The sequence below is a fragment of the Oncorhynchus mykiss genome, chromosome 20, assembly GCF_057628025.1.
Source record: "Oncorhynchus mykiss isolate SJ-2025 chromosome 20, ASM5762802v1, whole genome shotgun sequence".
NCBI classification, from domain to species: domain Eukaryota; kingdom Metazoa; phylum Chordata; class Actinopteri; order Salmoniformes; family Salmonidae; genus Oncorhynchus; species Oncorhynchus mykiss.
Window position 1 is genome coordinate 7654828 of NC_143041.1, and position 23314 is coordinate 7678141.

The following is a 23314-nucleotide window of genomic DNA, read 5'->3' on the forward strand; positions in this document are numbered from 1 at the left end:
TAGGATGGGGCCATGGACTCATGCTGCTTACACCAAATCCTGAATCTGCCATCAGCATGATGCAACAGGAACGGGGATTTGTTGAAGCAAGCAATGTTTTTCCACTCCTCAATTGTCCAGTGTTGTTGATCATGTGTCCACTGGAGCCACTTGTTCTTGTTTTTAGCTTATAGGAGTGGAACCCGGTGTGATCGTCTGCTGCAATAGCCCATCCGTGACGAGGACCGACGAGTTGTGCGTTCCGAGATGCCATTCTGCACACCTCTGTGGTACTGCTCCGTCATTTGCCTGTTTGTACCCGTCTGTTAGCTTGCATGATTCATTCTCCTTCAACCTCTCATCAACTAACTGTTTTCGCCAACAGGACAATTTTTTGTTTGTCGCACCATTCTCGGTAAACCCTAGACGCGCTCCTGCGTGAAAAGCCCAGGTGGCAGGCCGTTTCTGAGACACTGGAACTGGCGCGCCTGGCAACGATGATCATACCACGCTCAAAGTCGCTTGTTGTTTTTTAGCAATGTCTTCAATAGGGGTTCACAGTCACAGCAAACCTGTGAAACCGATTGTTATTCTCTGAATTATTTTTCATTATTATCGTCAAATAACTCATAGATCGGTAACTGTTTTCTAATTTGGCACAGAAACTAGAGGCCATGAGTAACTTGGTCAAAAATAATTGCATTGATTGGCCTATAGGTGGCGGTGTTATACACATTCGTACTTAAATCCTCACATCTGTCACCCCGTTTGACCTAGAGACTTGACAGTTTTTTATGTAGGCGTTTTCCCTCCTGTTTAACACATTTTCCTCAAGGACCGTCAGGATCGATTTTCCTCCATCTTGAACAACTTTGAAAACTTCTCATGAACCATAATAGTATGTAGGCCCATAGTACATCTCTTAACTTTGGGATCGGTGTCCCGCTAGCGTGCCACTACGACAACATCCGGTGAAATTGCAGAGCGCGAAATTCAAAATACAAAAATCTTAATAATAAACATTCATGAAAATACAAGATCTTACATTGTTTAAAAGCTTAACTTCTTGTTAATCCAACCGTGTTGTCAGATTTCAAAAAGGCTTTACGGCGAAAGCATACCATGCGATTATCTGAGGACAGAGCCCCACATCAAAATACTTTTTCAAATCAGCACAGGCATCACAAAATCTCAAATAGCGATAAAATACATCACTTACCTTAGAAGATCTTCCTCTGTTTGCAATCCCAAGGGTCCCAGCTACACAATGAATGGTCGTTTTGTTCGATAAAGTCCCTTTTTATATCCAAAAAAAGTATGTTTAGTTGGCTACATTGATTTCAGTAATCCACTCATTCAACATGCGCAACATGCGCAACATACACAAACGAATCCAAAACGCTACCGGTAAAGTTCGTCCAAACTAGTCAAATGATGTTTCTAATTATTCCTGAGGTATTCTAATATCTAAATAAACAATACAGTTTAAGACGGAGAATAGTCTATTCAATAGGGAAGATAAATAACAAAGAGCGTGCAACTCATTCATGCGCGCAACAAGAGTACTTTTCTAATGAGAGACACCTTGGATAAACTACAACTACTTGTTAGTTAAAAAAAAAAAAAAATGAAACCCTTTCTAAAGACTGTTGACATCTAGTGGAAGCCATAGGAACTGCAGTCGGGGTAATATCGATTTGTTTTTCCTATAAGCTAGCATTGAAATGGCCTGTGACCTCAAACTAATTTTCTGGATGGATTATCCTCGGGTTTTCGCCAGCCATATCCATTCTGTTATACTCACAGACATTATTTTAACAGTTTTAGAAACTTCAGAGTGTTTTCTATCCAATGGATATCCTAACTTCTGGGCCTGAGTAACAGGCGGTTTACTTTAGGCATATCGTTCATCCGAACTTCCGAACACTGCCTTAAGAGGTTGAACATTTTGGAAAGTCTTTGAAAACTCTCCTGAACCATGATAGTATGTAGGCCCAAAATACATATCTTATCTCAGTTTGAGAAAAGCTAAAGGATCGGTTAAGAGGTGGCTGAGTTAATGATAAATCAGGAAATCAGATTTGACATGTCCTTTTATATCCTTTGTAAACCCACTCCACGAAGGCCTGTCAATTTGAAACTTTTTAGGGTCATCAAAGACATTACCATGATGAACCATGTAAAGGGCTTAATTCAATCAGATCCACTATAGCCAACATCCAAATAGCGGTTGTTTTGTCGGAGGTGGAACTGCGTTAGTGCTGTCAAATCCACAAGTTGCTTGAGGCATTATACCTAAGGCGGACATTGCCATTGGCTGCACGGAGTCACATTAACAGAAATCTCATGCAGCCTTGTTTACACGTTTGAACAGTAGAACGTGAGATGTAATCTACACCTTCATTATGATGATAGAAATCCTCATTATTTAGTTGAATGATTTTTCAAGTTGAGAGTAATTATGTGTATATAGCCTACACTCTCTCCTTCTGAACTTCTAATGCAAGTGGGGCTCATGACAATGATCGCAAGAGCAGCTGCTCACCGATTTGACGGCTTCAACACAGTTCCACCTCAGACACCGTGTTGTTGTGTTTGTATGTGTGTGTGTATTTCAGGAAATGGCTTCCTGGAATCCTAAAGCAGCTAATTGGTTGGCCCCATCGCTGATTGGAGCTCTGACCCCTCCCTCTCATCAGGGGAAACAGCTGTCTGATTCGATTGAAATTGTTCACTTAAATTATTGGTCAATTATTCTGTTTAATTTGTTCCTAGGGGGAGGGGAACTAACCTCGAGAGTGTTTAGGCAAGAGGCCTGCGGGCATACATAACCCGTAGTATTTAATCTGTCTATGCACACTAGATAAAACCTGGGCGGACAGCCCCTGTATTTTGGTTAGCGTGCCAGGTGGTGCTAAAGGTTAGGTAAGAAGTGGGAAGGCAGGTAAGGTAGGAGAGTGGACTCTTTAATTTTTACTTTCTTTGCTTTGGTTCCATCCAGCCCCTTTTCCCCACATTACCGTGTTAAGGAATAATAAATTCCCTGTAAACTGTATTTTTCTCTGCCTCTGTTGTCCTTCCCCGCACCTACGATGACATACTTTTTCATTCTACTGGGAGTTGAGATGTAGCAGGGTGATGCGTTCCCTCATCCAAGAGGCGTACGTAACACACCACCTAAACATCCGCTATACGGGTGTCTGTTATCACTGGTTAGCACTTGATCTGATTGAATCTATGCCTAAATGCTGCATTGATATTAAAAAAAGAAGAAAACTATTAACATTTCACTTTTTGGACTATTTAACGCTAACGCATAAAATAATCATTAAAAAATATTATTCTCATGGACTAAAAGTCAGATTCACTCCAAATGTGTCCCTAAAGTGTTTGAGAAAATAACCTTGATGCTTTCAAAGATGGCCACCTTATGCTAATATGCTAAAATAGGCTAAACCCGCTTGAAAAATATTCTTCTCATGAAACATAGATGGGTTAGCTGGCAATGTCAGAAAAATGATGCACAAGCTTCAATGAGGCAGAAGTCTGTGAGTTGTTGTGATTCTTGATGGCTAGATGGCTACCAACAATGACAAGAAACTCTCATGTGGGGTATCGCAAGTGACTCGTTTCAGCTAGTTTAATCTCGTTCTTGATACCATGTTTTGTTTTGAGGTGTTAGAAGTCACATGTAGTATTGGATCCCTTTATTTTTGTCCTTTGATAAACTCATAAAACAGACCGACCTTCGCCCATGAGGCACTTGATGTGTGTGTGTATACATGAAAGACTCAAGTCAAAGCTTTTTTTGAGCCTTTTGATCTCACCCAGGGAAAAACAAACAGAATGCTGCTTTCTCGATGCTGACTCGTTTGTGTTTGTCAAAGGCTTGTGACATTACTGTGACCTGACTTTTATTTATTTCATAATTCAACTCTTTTTTTCCCCTTCCTGACTTCTATTTGAACTCTGACACACAAGTTGTCATGGAAAATTAGGTTAGCTCGTTTTTCTTTATTTTTTTCTTGCCTTTGTTAACCAGGTAAGTCAGTGAGATCACATGCTCTCAGGTATGAAACAGGATAGTCTGACCGGACCAGATTACAGCTCAGTCAAAACTATGTCTTTATTTGCCTGTGTTGGCTAGTAATTGCCCCACCACAGGTACCCATCTCTGACTGCTAGCGGACCCTGACCATCGGCTCATCCTCCAGTAAGACAGAGGGAGGAGGTTGCAGCCGCTGCACTGAGACTTGTGTGGAGGAAGGTTGTTCATATGTGTGCCAGTGAGACGAGAACTATATCGACCGCTGCTGTAACACATGCTGCGTAACCTGCTGTGACCCGTTCTGCGGGCTCTGTTGAGGAGGGACCTGTGAGGACTCCTGTGACGCAGGGGCGGCAGGAAGGCTAGTGGTTGGGCGTTGGGACAGTAACCGGAAGGTTGCTGGATTAAATCCCCGAGCTGACAAGGTAAAAATCTGCCGTTCTGCCCCTGAACAAGCCAGTTAACCCACTGTTCCCTGGTAGGCCGTCATTGTAAATTAGATTTTTTTTTCTTAACTGACTTGCCTAGGTTAACTTTACAAAAATGCTTATTGGATCTGCAACGAGAGCTTCGCGAGTTGCTGCGTAACCAGGCCCAGGATCACGGTAAGAAATGCAGGTGAGTTTGGCATGAGTTTTCCCTTAAACCCTATCTACATTTAACCCTAATCCAATACCTCATGCATATGTAACGGATTACCTCTTACTAGGCACTAGTCAGTTTAGTTTATTTTCATTTTTATTTTTTTACTGTTTATAAAAGTACAGATTGAGAGCTTCAAATTGGTATATACCCAGGTTGTACAACAATTTGTTTCTGTGATGTTTTTCTGTGATCTGGCTCATCTGGCTCTGTCTATGTTAGGTGCTTAGTCTTGATACCCACACCCTAAAACCCACACAACAGTCTGTGCCTCCCTATTAAAACCAGTAGGCGAGGTAACTCTCTTTCCCACGAGTTTCATTGTAAAGTTCAACTTTTTTTATTTGGATGCAGTTGCCTGGGATGTTGATGTTCCACTGTGATAGGTTCCCACCAATACAATGTCATGACCAGAGCAACTAAATCATCGCCTTGCTTCTGACTGCCTTTCGCCCGGTCAAATTATTTATTCTCAACATTCCAAATGACACTTATCAACTTGGAGGATCTATTTGTATTTGATTTATTTGCTATTTTGTTTAATTACTAATGTCGTTTTGATACAAAACGTGATTTTGATATGATAAAGGTACCGATTTACTTTGACTACATTAACAAATTTTTTACACATCTATAAGAATTTTATGAAAGTGTCCTAACAATATCCGTAGCATATCTATAGCGCATTCATGTCATGCTAGAGCTCATATTTAGGTGTCTAAATTGATCGCTATAAGAATTGGCATTGTTTTGGCACCGTTATAATGATAGCATAGTGTCATTTTGGCGGTTCTCAAAAATGTGCTTCTGCCAGACCATTGTTAGTGAATATGCCAAAAGGCTAAAACACGTTTTGAAAATTATGCTGATAGCCTGTACGAGCCCCATTTCCCCCAACGGCCAGTAGAGGCCTGTGACTTACCTTAATCTTCTTCTCACAGAGATCAATGGTGCCTGAATATCCCCACAGGGTTGACTCTTCAGGGTCAATTTTACAGATCAAATTTTGTAATTGAGTGTCATATCATCTCTTTCATAGGTCTTTAACAGCCCCCCTCCACATCACAATTAGGCCTATGTTGGTCATAATGGTCTATAACCCACACATGAAAGGTCTATCTATGAATTATATGCAGTCAAAGTAAAATCAAATCTATTTTCCCATTCATAAAGTATTTATAGGTAAGCACTTCCTGGTAAATAACTGCATAGTTTGCCACTCTGATGTATAACATCAACATTAAAGGGCTATGTATGAATTCTATGCAGTATAAAGTGCATTCGGAAAGTATTCAGACCCCTTGACTTTTTCCACATTTTGTTGCTCTACGACCTTATTCTAAAATGGGTTAAATAATAAATAAAATTACCCCATAATGACAAAGCGTTAACAGGTCCCACAGCTGACAGTGCACATTAGATCAAAAACCAAGCCATGAGGTAAAAGGAATTGTCCTTAAAGCTCAGAGACAGATTTGTGTCAAGGCACAGATCTGGGGAAGGGTACCAAAAAATGCGTGCAGCATTGAAGGGCAAGAACACAGTGGCCTCCATAATTCTTAAGTGGAAGAAATTTGAAACCACCAAAACTCTTCCTAGAGCTGGCCACCCAGACAAACTGAGCAATCAGGGAGAAGGGAGGGTGACCAAGAACTCAATGGTTACTTTGACAGAGTTCCTCTGTGGAGATGGGAGAACCTTCCAGAAGGACAACCATTTTGCAGCACTCCACCAATCAGACCTTTATGGTAAAGTGGACAGACGGTGTCAGAGTCGTGTGAAAAGGTGGCAGGGAAGTCAGGCGCAGGAGAATCAAACTGAGTGTAATGGAGTTATTTAATAACGATAAACGAAACATACTCCAAACACTAAATGTAAACAATAAACAAAGTGGGTACGAGGACCCGTTGCGTACCAATACAAAAACCAACACAACACTGAATAACAAACAATCTCTGACAAAGACATGAGGGGAAACCGAGGGTTAAATACACAACAGGTAATGAATGGATTGAAACCAGGTGTGTAGGAAGATAAGACAAAACCAATGGAAAATGAAAAATGGACCAATGATGGCTAGAAGACCGGTGACATCGACCGCCGAGCACCGCCCGAACAAGAAGAGGCTTCGACTTCGGCAGAAGTCGTGACAGACGGAAGCCATTCCTCAGTAAAAGAAGCATGACAGCCACTTGGATTTTGTCAAAAGCACCTAAAGTACTCTCAGACCATGAGAAAAAAGATTCTTTAGTCTGATGAAACCAAGATCGAACTCTTTGGCCTGAATGCCAAGCATCATGTCTGGAGGAATCCTGGCACCATCCCTACGGTGAAGCATGGTGGCAGCATCATGCTGTGGGGATGTTTTTCAGCGGCAGGGCCTGGGAATCTAGTCAGGATCAAGGGAACAAGAGATAGATGAACGGAGCAAAGAACAGAGAGATCCTTGATGAAAACCTGCTCCAGAGTGCTCAGGACCTCAGACTGGGGCGAAGGTTGAACTTCCAACAGGACAACAGCCCTAAGCACACAGCCAAGACAAAGCAGGAGTCTCTGAATGTCCTTGAGTGGCCCAGCCAGAGCCCGAACTTGAACCCGATCAAACATATGTAGAGAGATCTGAAAATAGCTATTCAGCAACGCTCCCCATCCAACCTGACAGAGCTTGAGAAGATCTGCAGAGTAGAATGAGAGAAATTCCCCAAATATAGGTGTGCCAAGCTTGTAGCGCCATAACCAAGAAGATTTGATGCTGTAATCGCTGCCAAAGGTGCTTCAACAATGTACTGAGTAAAGGGTCTGAATACTTATGTAATGTGATATTTCAATTTTTATAAATTTGCAAAAATGTATGAAATCTGTTTTTGTCATTATGGCCTATTGTGTGTAGATTGATGAGGGGAAAAAAACTATTTGTTCAGTTTTAGAATGAGGCTGTAACATAACAAAATGTGGAAAAAGTCAATATGGTCTGAATGCCTTCTGAGTGCACTGTATATACTGTCATTTTTATTTTCCCATTCATGAAGCGTTTATAAAAATGCCTTATCAAAAAGAATACAGACACAACACAATGTTAAAGGTAGGGTGTTAGGTCAAGTGACAAAATCTGGACGCTGAGCAAGAATTTACTGTTTGACTCTGCTGCTCATTTCATAAATCATGATATTCTGATCAACTGTGAATTAAAGGAAATATTTTTTAACTAAAATATATCTTTAGATGTTGAGAAAAACTTGTGTAAATGTCAATATTGTCTGATAAACCATTCGTGTGCATGTCTCTCCCTCAATCAGTGGGGCCAGATCGGTTTGACGCTTGACAACCACTTTTCGCACTCTCATGATTATTCTGCTTTCACATGCATCCATTTCGGGAGGTGTTATCTCGTCTAATTATAGAAAAAGTTGATTACCAAGTTGAAGTATATACGTTGACTGACTGGAAGGAGTTTTGTGGAGAAAGTAAAAAAATTGCACGAGTGAGAAGGTAAGCAAGTGTCACGGTTTTCCTCCTCTTCATCTGAAGAGGAGAGGTGAGAAGGACCAATATACGGCGTGGTAAGTGTCCATGGTTCTTTTAATAAAAAAATCTCAACATGAACACAACTACAAAACAAGACCCGTGAAAACCCGAAACAATCCCGTGTGGCACAAACACTGACACAGGAAACAATCACCCACAAAATACCCAAAGATTATGGCTGCCTAAATATGGTTCCCAATCAGAAACAACGATAAACACCTGCCTCTGATTGAGAACCACTCTAGGCAACCATAGACTTACCTAGACAACTAAACTCAACACAACCCCATTAATCTAATAAACCCCTAGACAAGACGAAACACAATAAATCCCCCATGTCACACCCCGGCCTAACCAAAATAATAAAGAAAACAAAGATAAGGCCAGGGCGTGACAGCAAGCCTTCATCTACACTGTTTGACCAGATACTGTGCATTTGTCGAAACGCAAAAAAACATATCACTGCACAAATCAGAATTTTGGGTACATTTTTCTGTGATGCTTTTAAGAATTCATGCTGAATTGTTGAATCGATCATAGATTTACCACGAGTAGGTGGCTAACAAGCTGTTTAAGTAGCTAGCCACTGTTAGCTAACGGAAGAGAGTGTGGCGTTCTGCTTGGCTATAGTGGGGATGTTCTCTCTCGTTGCACTCTCTGTCTCCACTCTCACTCTCTCGATTTGATCAAACTAAAATACAATTTTATACATTTAAACCTCAGGTTTCTAGGAACAATTTTATATGCAGCAATTAAGAATGCGCAGCAATTAAGAATGCATTTCAATTACGGATGTGAGCAGAGATTAACTACTGAGGTGACAAGCTGTTTTTAGCAAGTCTATTAGCTTGCTAGTTGAGAGGAGAGAGACACATTGCTTGGCGCCTGTCTCTCATACAAAGGAGAGAGAAAAGGGAAGGAAAGAGGGAGAGTAGAGGGAGGGAGAGAGTTGTAGGCAGGGAGGGATGAGGAGAGATAACAAGATGTGGAAGGAAAGTGGGAGGGAAGGAGAGGACCACTGGCTGATAAATGCCCTCAGCAATCACTACCAGGTAAGGTGGTGTCTCTAGCTAACAGAGCAGGGGTGGGCAGGGGAAAAATAATGAGAGTATGTTGAGTCGAATTACATACAGTTGAAGTCAGAAGTTTACAAACACTTATGTTGGAGTATTTAAAACTCATTTTACAACAACTCCACAAATGTCTTGTTCACAAACTATAGTTTTGGCAAGTTGGTTAGGACTTTGTGCATGACACAAGTCAATTTTCCAACAATTATTTACAGATTATTTCACTTAGAATTCACTGTATCACAATTCTAGTGGTTCAGAAGTGTACATACACTAAGTTGACTGTGCCTTTAAACAGCTTGGAAAATTCCAGAAAATGTGGTCATGGCTTTACAAGCTTCCGATAGGCTAATTGACATCATTTGAGTCAATTGTAGGTGTACCTGTGGATGTATTTCAAGGCCTACATTCAAACTCAGTGCCTCTTTGCTTGACATCATGGGAAATCCAAAGAAATCAGTCAAGAAAATTGTAGACCTCCACAAGACTGGTTCATTCTTGGGAGCAATTTCCAAACGCCTGAAGGTACCACGTTCATCTGTATACTACGCAAGTATAAATACCATGGGACCATGCAGCCATCATACCGCTCAGGAAGGAGACGCATTCTGTCTCCTACAGATGAACATACCTTGGTGCAAAAAGCGCAAATCAATCCCAGAACAACAGCAAAGGACCTTGTGAAGATGTTGGAGGAAACAGATAGAAAAGTATCTATATCCACAGTAAAACGAGTACTATATCGACATAACCTGAAAGGCCACTCAGCAAGGAAGAAGCCACTGCTCCAAAACCACCATAAAAAAGCCAGACTACGGTTTGCAACTGCACATGGGGAAAAAGATCGTACTTTTTGGAGCAATGCCCTCTGGTCTGATGAAACAAAAACAGAACTGTTTGGCCATAATGACCATCGTTATGTTTGGAGGAAAAAGGGGGAGGCTTGCAACCCGAAGAACATCATTCCAACCGTGATGCACGGGGGTGGCAGCATAATGTTGTGGGGGTGCTTTGCTGCAGGAGGGGCTGGTGCACTTCACAAAATAGATACAGTGGGGCAAAAAAGTATTGTCAGCCACCAATGGTTTGAAGAAATCAACTGTGGGAGCAATTATTAGGAAATGGAAGACATACAAGACCACTGATAATCTCCCTCGATCTGGGGCTCCACGCAAGATCTCACCCCGTGGGGTCAAAATGATCACAAGAATGGTGAGCAAAGATCCCAGTAACGGTAACGGTTTTCTTCCGTCGAAGGAGAGGAGGACCAAAATGCAGCGTGGTTAGAGTTCATGGTTTTAATATGAGAAACTAAACATGAACACAATTACAAAAACAACAAACGTGGCAAAACCCAAAACAGTTATATCTGGTGCAGAGAACACAAAGGCAGGAAAGAACCACCCACAAACCCAAACACAAAACAGGCTACCTAAATATGGTTCCCAATCAGAGACAATGACTAACACCTGCCTCTGATTGAGAACCATATCAGGCCATACATAGAACAGGACAAACTAGACACACAACATAGAATGCCCACCCAGCTCACATCCTGACCAACACTAAAACAAGGAAAACACAAAAGAACTATGGTCAGAATGTGACAAGAACCACACGGGGGGACCTAGTGAATGACCTGCAGAGAGCTGGGACCAAAGTTACAAAGCCTACCATCAGTAACACACTACGCCGCCAGGGACTAAAATCCTGCAGTGCCAGACGTGTCCCCCTGCTTAAGCCAGTACATGTCCAGGCCCGTCTGAAGTTTGCTAGAGAGCATTTGGATGATCCAGAAGAAGATTGGGAGAATGTCATATGATCAGATGAAACCAAAATATAACTTTTTGTTAAAAACTCAACTCGTCATGTTTGGAGGACAAAGAATGCTGAGTTGCATCCAAAGAACACCATACTTACTGTGAAGCATGGCAGTGGAAACATCATGCTTTGGGGTTGTTTTTCAGCAAAGGGACCAGGACGACTGATCCGTGTAAAGGAAAGAATGAATGGGGCCATGTATCATGAGATTTTGAGTGAAAACCTCCTTCCATCAGCAAGGTTATTGAAGATGAAACGTGGCTGGTTCTTTCAGCATGACAATGATCCCAAGCACACCGCCCGGACAATGAAGGAGTGGCTTCGTAAGAAGCATTTCAAGGTCCTGGAGTGGCCTAGCCAGTCTCCAGATCTCAACCCCATAGAAAATCTTTGGAGGGAGTTGAAAGTCCATGTTGCCCAGCAACAGCCCCAAAACATCACTGCTCTAGAGGAGATCTGCATGGAGGAATGGGACAAAATACCAGCAACAGTGTGTGAAAACCTTGTGAAGTCTTACAGAAAACATTTGACCTCTGTCATTGCCAACAAAGGGTATATAACAAAGTATTGAGATAAACTTTTGTTATTGACCAAATACTTATTTTCCAACATAATTTGCAAATAATTTCATAAAAATCCTACAATGTGATTTTCTGCATTTTTTTTCTAATTTTGTCTGTCATAGTTGAAGTATGATGAAAATTACAGGCCTCTCTCATCTTTTTAAGTGGGAGAACTTGCACAATTGGTGGCTGACTAAATACTTTTTTGCCCCACTGTAGCATCATGAGGATGGAAAATCATGTGGATATATTAAAGCAACATCTCAAGACATCAGTCAGGAAGTTAAAGCTTGGTCGCAAATGGGTCTTCCAAATGGACAATGAACCCAAGCATACTTCCAAAGTTGTGGCAAAATGGCTTAAGGACAACAAAGTCCAAGTATTGGATAGGCCATCACAAAGCCCTGACCTCAATCCTAAAGAAAATGTGTTGTTAGAACTGAAAAAGCGTGTGCGAGCGAGGCCTACAAACCTGACTCAGTTACACAAGCTCTGTCAGGAGGAATATTGTGGGAAGCTTGTAGAAGCCTAAAACTTATTGTTGAAAGCTTGTGGAAGCCTACCCAAAATGTTTGACCCAAGTTAAACAATTTAAAGGCAATGCTACCAAATACTAATTACGTGTATGTAAACGTCTGACCCACTGGGAATGTGATGAAAGAAATAAAAGCTGAACAAATCATTATCTCTATTATTATTCTGACATTTCACATTCTTAAAATGAAGTGGTGATCCTAACTGACCTAAGGCAGGTCAATTTTACTAGGATTAAATGTCAGGAATTGTGAAAAACTGAGTTTAAATGTATTTGGCTAAGGTGTATGTAAACTTCTGACTTCAGCTGTATGTTTTTCTTTTACAAGCGCACTAAAACCTTAAAAGTAGCATACACTGAGTGTAAAAAACAATAGGAACACCTTCTCTTTCCATTACATAGACTGACCAAGTGAATCCAGATGAAAGCTATGATCCCTTATTGATGTCACTTGTTAAATCCACTTCAATCATTGTAAATGAAGAGGAGGAGACGAGTTAAAGAAGGATTTATAAGCCTTGAAACACTTGTGACTGACCCGCTCGATTCGGTCTTATGTAGTAAAATTTGAAATTGTGTTTTTTTTGCATTGGATAAAGGTAGAGACTCAGAGCTAGAAAATGGTATATCATACACTACAGTTGAGGAACAATGGGAAAGTTATTCTGCTTTGAAAGTTGATTAACTTGTAACCTCACTTTTGAGAAAATTACCTTTAAATATTATGGTACACCTACTGGAGTGCTCTTCTTTGTCTACACCCATTCAGCATCATTCACACCATTTTAAGCTTTAGCTCCACCCATCTCTTTAAGTATTTGCATGTGAGGCCGAGGAGCAGGGTTGATCCAAGCGTTCTGTCCTAACAACAGCAGTCAAGAACCCAAGCTAACTGGCTAATGTTGGCTACCTTACTAGCTACTTCCAGAAACAAATGAGAGAACAGCTCACTCTGACCATTTTATTCGCCCTAGCAGAGCTGGTTATGCTGTTTTTGTTATCCAGAGACAATTTAATTGCAGTTTTTTTGCAAAGGTTTACTCACACCAGCCATATTCAATTTGTCAGCAATTCTGCGCTATGGCACACTCAGACGACAGTGCTCTGAAATCGAAGCAGATAGCCAGAGCAAATTGACTTGCTACGTCTATCAACATTTGTTGCAGTGACATCCTTAACATTCTATTGAAATGTTTACTTTCATATTGGAGATTGTTGTTTAGACATGTAGCTAGCTAGCTAAACAATGAACCATAATCCCAACTCATGATGTTCCGACCCTGCATGAATCTTCACGTGGCTAACCAGCCAGTTTCAATGTTAGCTAGCTAACATTAGGCTATAACTAGCAAAGCAAATGGCTCTGAGATACGAATAATATTACCACACAGATCATATGCGTACCGTTAGGTAGCAAGCCAGCCAGCTAACTTTAGCTAGATAGCTACCAGTACACTTTAACTTGAAATTAAAACGACTTTCTGACCAAATTAAAAATGTGTAATATCTGAAAATGTAGCTAGCTAGACTATCTTACCCATATACATGGATGGACATGTCTCCCTCTCTGTCACGGATGCCATTGTTGCCCTTAGTTTAAAGATGTAATCTGGACAGGTGTGTTCTCCATCCCCTTAGCTGTCACACTCTAATTTCACTGATTTCAAAACTCAGTCCTCCTAAAAGTGGAGAGTAACACTTATGCAGGTCTACTATGTGATATCTTTAAAAAGAAAAGCAGTGTTAGAAAGGATTACCTACACATACTAACCAGCTCAAATAGACAGAAGTGCGCTACTTGTCAGACCAATCCGAACTCATCTCTAGGCATTTCCAGCCCATTCATTATCTCGGCCAATCATGGCTAGTGGGGAGGTTTCTGAGTTTTTCTGTGGCTAAACCAACTAGGCTCGTAATTTAACAATTGTATTGTTATTTACAGATGGCATACAAGTTTGTTATTAAGGCATATGAAAGTTCAAATGTTTCAGAAGGCATTTCTTCCAAAAAACGTTTACATTTAAATGGCTCTCCTGTGAAGTAGTGACGCGCAACATACGCCTAGTTTCCTGAAACGAGTCACATATGAGACATGGATTCTGTATTTGTGCCATTCAGAGGGTGAATGGGCAATCCAAACGATTTTTGTCAAACTGAGAGGTAACCCGGAAGTGACATTTCACTGACCTCTCTCATTCTCCTCTGTCGTCGCTAGTTAACACAGCCACAATGTCATGAACCCTACCTATTTCAACAGTGTCTTTAAAAAATATATCATTTGAACCCTAACCTTAACATTAACCCTAACCTTAACCATACTGCTAACCTTATGCAAAACCCTAACCTTAAATGAAGACCAAAGAGCACATTTGTTTTTTATACATTTTTACGAAATAGCCAGTTTGAGGCTGTGCTATCTAGTGGAAACCGTGCACTGTGTAGCCAAAATAGAAAGAATGTCATGATGTTTCTGTATCTAAATTTGTCCTATTGGTAAAAGGTTCGTAATAAGGCCCTAAAATGTACTTTTTGGTCCACCAGCCACTGTGGCAGGTAGCCAATCCATTTTTTTACCAGACAAAATACTTTTCCCTAAAATTACACCAACAAAACATCAAAAAGAGGATGAGCATGTTTTGTTATGTTTCTAAAATAACAAATGTATTACTAGTAAGAAGTAATGTGGTATATTGTTTTATTGCATTTTTTTTAAACCTGAGTCTTTAAAAAAAAAAAAAATTACCCCTTTTTCTCCCCAATTTCGTGGTATCCAATTGTTGTAGTAGCTTGTCTCATCGCTACAACTCCCGTACGGGCTCGGGAGAGACGAAGGTTGAAAGTCATGCGTCCTCCGATACACAACCCAACCAAGCCGCAATGCTTCTTAACACAGCGCGCACCCAACCCGGAAGCCAGCCGTACCAATGCGTTGGAGGAAACACCGTGCACCTGGCCACCTTGGTTAGCGCACACTGCGCCCAGCCCGCCACAGGAGTCGCTGGTGCGCGATGAGACAAGGACACCCCTACCGACCAAGCCCTCCCTAACCCGGGCGACGCTAGGCCAATTGTGCGTCGCCCCACGGACCTCCCGGTCGCGGCCGGTTACGACAGAGCCTGGGCGCGAACCCAGGGATGATGGCACAGCTGGCGCTGCAGTATAAACCTGAGTCTTTTAACCAAAATATCACAAACGAGAAAAACACGTTCACCAGACCTTTTAAGGGCGGGATGTTATTGTGGTAATGTTATCTTATGTTTGTGCATGTGCGACTAAGTCTGACTAGTAGAAGCGTTTTCTCTTCCCTAGCAGTTTAAACTCAAACATTGAAAAACAACCTAGCTTGTGAACAATCAATGTAAATAGCCAAGAAACACAATTACAAAGTCTTACTTCAGTAGACTTTTGTTTCAATAAATTAGACCCAACGCTGTGCGCAGCGTTTCTGAAAATGAATCTTTCACTCAGCCTTTCACTTGCGCCCAGTCCCCAGCCAGGCAGTATTGCATCGTGAGGTGAGATAGGCTGTATAGGATTCGTAGTTCTTCGGCTTTGTGCGATTATTTTACCAGCTATGAAACAAAACGGCAGAAATACTTTGAGAAAAGTAAAACTCAAAAATATCAATAGTAGGATTCTTCTGCTATGTCCTCAGCATTTTTTTCTGCACTACCTACATCTGGAAAATGTAAATACCATGTTCATATTTCCTTTAACATTCTGTGTTGTGTCCGTGTTATTTTTTGATAAGTGGGGCATGTTTATAAATGAGAGATTTGACTGTATAAAAAGAGATTTGACTGTACTTTGACAGCATAGAATTCATAGATAGACCTTTCGTGTGAGTGCTATAGACCAATATGACCAACTTAATTGCCATGTGGAGGAGGGCTGTTAATGAGTTATGAAAGAGATGATATCACCCCGATTGTATCTGTAAAATTTACCCTGAGAATTCAACGCTGTGGGGATTTATATGCACCATTGACCTCAGTGAGAAGAAGATTTCCGTAGTTCAGGCTATACATTTCGAAACATACATTTCGAAACGTGGTTTGGCCTTTATGCATATTCCCCAACACTGGTATGGCAGAAGCATACTTTTAAGAACAGCAATAATAATGACACTACACTGTCATTATAATGATGCATCTATTAATATACCTACTGTTAATATGACCGCTTGCATAGCATGCCATGCATGATCAATAGATGTACTCCATTAACCTTTAAAAATGCAGTTAGGACCTGTCATAACATGTTCATGAAATACTTATAGATGTGTCATGAATGCATTGTGGCTATATAGTCAAAGTGAATCATCACCCAATCGGTCCTGTTTGCTAATATGACTAAAGCTCAATGACTGAGGAAATGTTTTGAACAATATAAACATTTTTGCGGATGCTCCTGCTGTGAGATGATCGGAATGTGTCGCAGGATCTTAACTAGATCCACTGGTACAGCAGTAGGCTTACAGGATCTGAGATATCACAATTGAGGCACCAGGATTGGTCAATTCAAATTTAATCTCCTATTCGATAATTAAAAAATATATATACTGAATTGCTGCCATTGTTAGAGGGTAAATCAGGATGACCATTTCCTGTTTCCTCATCCATATATATACTTCCCCTTGTTCAAACATTTCAAACACAAACGAGGTAGTATGGTCATTGGCCCGAAGTCAGACAAGCAAAACAGCCTTTAAAAAAAGAAAAAAATGTATGGTTGTGCAAGAACTGCTCAGTTAGGGGAGCAGCAGAGCAGTGGGATGTGGTGGGAAACACCACCAGCAGTTTTTTGGGGGGGGTTGGAGTTGAAAAATGTGCCTCTCTTTATTCAATTTCAGTGTTTGGTCCCTAGTGCCTGGCCCTGTGCTTGATGCTTGGTGTGAGAAATGAGAGTGGTGGAGAGGGAGGGATGGAAGAGGCACGCCGGCGGTGCAAGGCCCCCACACAGGGCTGATCTGTGGTGCAGGCTCGGGGCTAACAGCGGCCTGGGGTGAAGCACTGTGGCGGGGAGGGGAAGGGAGGAGATGTCTCATGAACTGTCTCCATCCCTGTGCTCATCATTAACCTCTCTGCACACGTCTCGCAACACAGCCCCCCGCACTGTGAGTGTCTGCTGCACCCCACTGTGAACCTCATAGATTGCAGTTTACACGCACTGTCAAACTTTCATACACACACTGCATGAACGCATGCATGAGTGGTCACACACACAGTCAGACACGCACATACACACACGCGCACACATGCACATATAAATACAAACATGCATACACGTATGCACATACACAAATTTAAACCCGGAGGATTTATCTCCAATTAAAAGTAACATTTTGCATTCAATCAATGCAGCAAATAACAATGCACTCTTTCATTATCCCACAGCAATGAAAACAAATTACCTAAACTATTTTCAGTTCAGCCTTATTATGATCAACTTGGTCATTAGGAGGGACACACACACACACACATACACCCTCGCACAAACACACACACACACACTTCACTATAGTGGTATATTTGAGAAATTGTATTCCAAAACACCTATGTCTGTAAAACACATTTTTCACTGAGGACAGGCTGAGCGTCTTTAACCTGCAGAAACAGTTGTTTTGTGTGTTTGTTCATCGCCATGGTCGCTATACACTCTTTGAAATAGGAGTGACTCGAGGAACCCTGTAGATCCTCAAGGGAACCATTGCACGTCAAAGGGTTCATATTTGCAACTTTGGTTAGTTTAGGGGTTCTTGGAGGAACCTTTAATGTTTCAATGATGCAAAAGGTTCCTAGAGGAACCTTTTTGCTGGCAGGTGCGGAGTACTTCAAATGTATTTAGCCATTGAATTTGTTGCGCTGCAAGACTCAGAAGAAGATATGTGGTTTTCAGTGATGGCGTTATGGGATAGCTTGTAAATAATTACCCATTCCTGTTTAAGTACTATTTAAATAGCAATGTTGAATAATGCAACATTGGCTGTCAAGCCAATTATATTATATCACTTCTTGTGTTCTTCTTGTGACGGTAATGATGTTTATTTATGATGATAATTATGAGGTGTTGGCTTAGATCACCACCTACACACTAAAAACATATGCCTCTACATAGTGCCAAATAAGGGTTCTTAGGCTTGTAACCATAGCGGATCCCTTTTTGGTGCTATACAGAACCCTTTTTTTGAATGTTTAAAAAAAAAACATGCTCATAAGGTGCTAAATGGAACATTCATGGTACAATAAATAACCTGTTACTAAGGTTCTATAAAGAACTACTAAATAAAGTTTCTGTATAGCAGCAGAAGGGTCCTGCTGTTATTACAACAACAGTTTTCCACCACAGGTGCTTCGGCCTTATCAAGCAGTGCTTCAGAAAGACCAGAGTGAAGACTGTCTGAGATTGCTGATGTTGTGAAGGACAGCATTGTGACAGGGGTCAACATCCTGCATCTGGTTGGACTGGAGGATGGTACGGTGCTGGTAGGAAGCTATGGCTGGTAACAACACCTGACTCTGTACTTCAGGCCGCTGCCACAGATCAAGCAGTACCAGCACTTCAGCTGAATATAATTTTAATTGCATTGTATAAGGTTATTCTTCTTATCTTGGGAGGTGAACTGATGTTATGCAAGGATGAAATGTCTTCGTTATTTCCTGTTTCTCAGCTTTGATGCTCTGGAGCCTGATGTTGTTGTCTCCAAGGAGCATTTGGACTCAGCCAGGACCAGGTTTCAGCTGCTGCGCAATGCTGACATCCTTCCTCCCATAGATGGTCTGCCTGTACAAGCACCACCTGGATATGACACAGCTAGACAAGCTTATATTTTTGAGAAGAGTTTTACAATGAAGAGGCTATGAACATCACATGCCTTGCACCAAAGTCAAGGGCAGGACAGAAACAGGCTCTCCGAATATAGATTCCCTTGTTCATGCGTGGTTCGGACGGACCAGTTCATCACTGTGGGCGAGTTCCCAGTCATCAGCCCTATCTGCAGTGCCTCTATTCACATGACTCTCTCATAACACACAAGCCATACATTGCTGCTGCTATTTATTTTTTTATCCTGCTGCTCATCCACTTTACCCCTGATTGTATGCACATAACTACCTCATCTATCACTGATTGTCACGTCCTGATTTGTTTCACCTGTTCTTATGCTCTTCTCCACCCCCTCCAGGTGTCGCCCATCTTCCCCACTTATCCCCTGGGTATTAATACCTGTGTTTTCTGTCTGTCTGTGCCGGTTCGTTTTGTTTGTTCAAGTCAACCAGCGTTTTGTCTAAGCTCCTGTTCTTCCCCAGTACCTCTTTTTCTCATCCTCCTGGTTTTGACCCTAGCCTGTCCTGACCATATACCCGCCCGCCTGACCTTTCTGCCTGTCCCTGAGCCTGCCTGCCGTCCTGTACCTTTGCTCCACCTCCGGATTACCGACCTCTGCCTGACCTGAGCCTGCCTGCAGCCCTGTACCTTGCCCTCTAATCTGGATGACCGACCTCTACCTAACCTGACCCTGAGCCTGCCTGCAGTCCTGTACCTTGGCCTCTAATCTGGATTAACGACCCCTGCCTGCTTTGACCTGTTGTTTGCCTGCCCCTGTTGTTACAATTAACATTGTTACCCTCACACAGTCTGAACTTGGGTCTTACTTTGATTCCTGATAATGATATCGTTATTGTTCTTGTACATACTACATAGTATTTAGTTCTTTCTCTAATGGCATTTACACTTATTTCTTTATTTATATTGACACTATTTTTGATATTGCTACTATGCAAGTAACCATTTGGCTGTACTGTTTACACCTGCAGAGACCCATTCACTTAGCAAGATGTGGCTGAGGGTTAATATCATTTTTTCACATGACCCATCAATTTAGTGTGTCACTAATATTTATAAAATATTTGTATCTGGACACTTTCTGTTTACTTGGAATGTTTCCTTATTATAGACTATTCCTTTTACCTCTTAGACTTAATCTTTACTAGACTACTCACTGTTTAGCACATGACGTCATATGTGAGTCCTTAAAGAGATGGGTGGGGCTGGCTTAAGAGGGTGTGAACAATGCTGTCACAGCCGTCGAAAGAAGTAGACCAAAGTGCAGCGTTGTAAGCGTACGTTTTCCTTTTATTTGAGTAAATGTCGCCAACAAACAAAAAAACAACCGTGAAGCTTACAGGGCTATAGTGCCACTAACATTGATAACTACCCACACTGAAAGGAGGGAAAAAGGGCTACCTAAGTATGATTCCCAATCAGAGACAATGATAGACAGCTGTCCCTGATTGAGAACCATACCCGGCCAAAACATAGAAAACAACACATAGATTCCTCACCCAAATCACACCCCGACCAAACCAAAATAGAGACATAAAAAGGCTCTCTCAGGTCAGGGCGTGAAAAATGTTGATTGGGTGTAGTCAAAGAAAAGCCCTCCAGTAGGTGTGCCAAAATATTAAAGGGCCATTTTCTCAAAAGTGGGGTTACAAGTTTATCAACTTTCAAAGCAGAATTACTTTCCCATTGTTCCTCAACTGCAGTGTATGATATACCATTTTATAGCTCTGTGTCTGCTTTTATCCAATGTAAAAAACACTTTCAAATTTTGCTACATAAGACAGGCAGAGATTTGAACTTGCAACCTTCCGGTTACTAGTCCAAAGCTCTAACCACTAGGCTACCCTGCCGCCCCAATGAAAGTTCTTACAATATTCAATGATGATATTTCTCTAAAACAAGCTATAGGCTACATGTGCACCACCAAGTCAGAACAGTAGGCTAAGTTATGAGTGGGAAAGGGACCAAATTATTAGGGTGAGGCACATGGGCTACTAACAGCGTACTACACAACATACACTTAGTATTACTTTCTTAGCTACTGTATACATATCTCCCTGGTGTGTCACATCATTTATGCAGCATCATACAATACCTTTTGGACTCACCTTCTTGTGCTGTGCTCACTTGAACAGGAAGGTGGCGCGTTGGTCCTTCTTTAGGGCAAATTTTGTCATCAAAGTCGAACATGGAAAGAAACAAGGTTAAATCATGACGTCAGTGATCTTCAGGTTGGAGCTCAAGAAAGAGGCCCGGGTTACCGAATTCGATGACAGGCCATACCTTATTTTCCCTGTCAGAGCTTGTTTTCTTCAGAGTTCCTAGTTGTCTTGAACTCACTGAAGTCTGAGATTTTCCCGTTGTTTTGAACGCCGCAAAAATCATGCTGGATAAACAGCATGCCCAATGTATTCAACCTTTTCTGGCCCATGGTGTTGAATATTTACCATTAGAAAAGAGACCCTTAAACCCAGACTTGGACCACACACCCACTTCACTGAATAGCAGGCTAGTGATTACTTTGCAACACTTGTAGTTAGCCATTGATTCCTTCCAAACCACTCATTGTAGAATTAGCAAATTCCAACTTGTTGTGTAATGTTCATGTCCAATGGCCGATGAGCAACGATAAGTTTTATCTATCATTTCTCTTCAAATGACAAGGATTCAAAAGGATTTGCCAGTAGATTGTCGACTTGATTCGTGATGATGACTGCTTGTCTAGATTTCTAGCTAAGATTTTGAAAGTATGATGTTGACATTATCAGTCCAATCAAAGCTATGGTAGATATAACGTGATTTGACGTCATTTTATCTGTGGCCTTGAGCTTTCTTGGATGGGCACTTGCAATTTAACTCAATGGGAGCACCCAAGGGGCTTGAATTTTCGAGCTCTCCCATTAGATTTTGTGGTGACGTAGTGTCCCCATGAGTGACAGTACACTGAGCCAATTACAGAGAACACATCATTACCAACCCCTACGCTCCGTATTTTCTGCTGGCTGCCCCACCACCACAGAAAGCTCTGAGCTAGGCTGAAACACCTGCATTTTAGAGCCTCCTTACTCAAGAAAGCAAAAAAGAGACCATGTTTGTATGCAGCTTCATTAACTCAATAAAACATTTTTTTCATTGTTTGCAAATTTGATATGTGACACGTATTAATGCCAAAATAATATGCAAAACAGGCAACAACAAAATATGAAGAAAGAAAACATATGGAATTACGTAGTAACCAAAAAAAGTGTTAAAAAAAATCGAAATATATTTTATATTGGAGATTCTTCAAAGTAGCCATGATGACAGCTTTGCACACTCTTGGCATTCTCTCAACCAGCTTCATGAGGTAGTCACCTTGAATGCATTTCAATTAACAGGTTGCCTTGTTAAAAGTTAATTTGTGGAATTTCTTTCCTTCTTAATGCATTTGAGCCAATCAGATGTGTTGTTACAAGGTAGGGTGGTATATAGAAGATAGCCCAATTTAGTTTAACTTCACTAGGGTAGGGGGAAGCATTCGGAATTTTGGATGAAAAGCGAGCCCAAATGAAACTGCCTGCTACTCAGGCCCAGAAGCTAAGATGTGCATATAATTGGTAGATTTGGATAGAAAACACTCTAAAGTTTCCAAACCTGTTAAAAAAATGTCTGTGGGTATAACCTGTATCGACTCTAGGGGCAGTATTTTCATTTTTGGATAAAAAATGTTCCCGTTTGAAACAAAATATTTTGTCACGAAAAGATGCTCGACTATGCATATAATTGACAGCTTTGGATAGAAAACACTCTGACGTTTCCAAAACTGCAAAGATATTGTCTGTGAGTGCAACAGAACTGATGTTACAGGCGAAACCCAGATAAAAAAAACATTTATTTTTATTTTTTAAACCGCCTCATGCCAATGACTCCTTATATGGCTGTGAATGAGCTACGAATGAGCTTACGTTTTCTACGTATTCCCCAAGGTGTCTACAGCATTGTGACATATTTTTACGCATTTATGTTGAAGAATAGCCAGGAGGGACCACATTTAGCAAGTGGTCACATGATGGCTCCCGCAGAAAATCTTGCGTAAAGTACACAAGTAGCCATTTTTCCAATCGCTTCTTATGAGAAACCAATTGTCCCGACGGATATATTATCGAATAGACATGTGAAAAACACCTTGAGGATTGATTCTAAACAACGTTTGCCATGTTTCTGTCAATATTATGGAGCTAATTTGGAAAAAAGTTTGGTGTTGTAGTGACTGCATTTTCCGGTCGATTTCTCAGCCAAACGTGAAGAA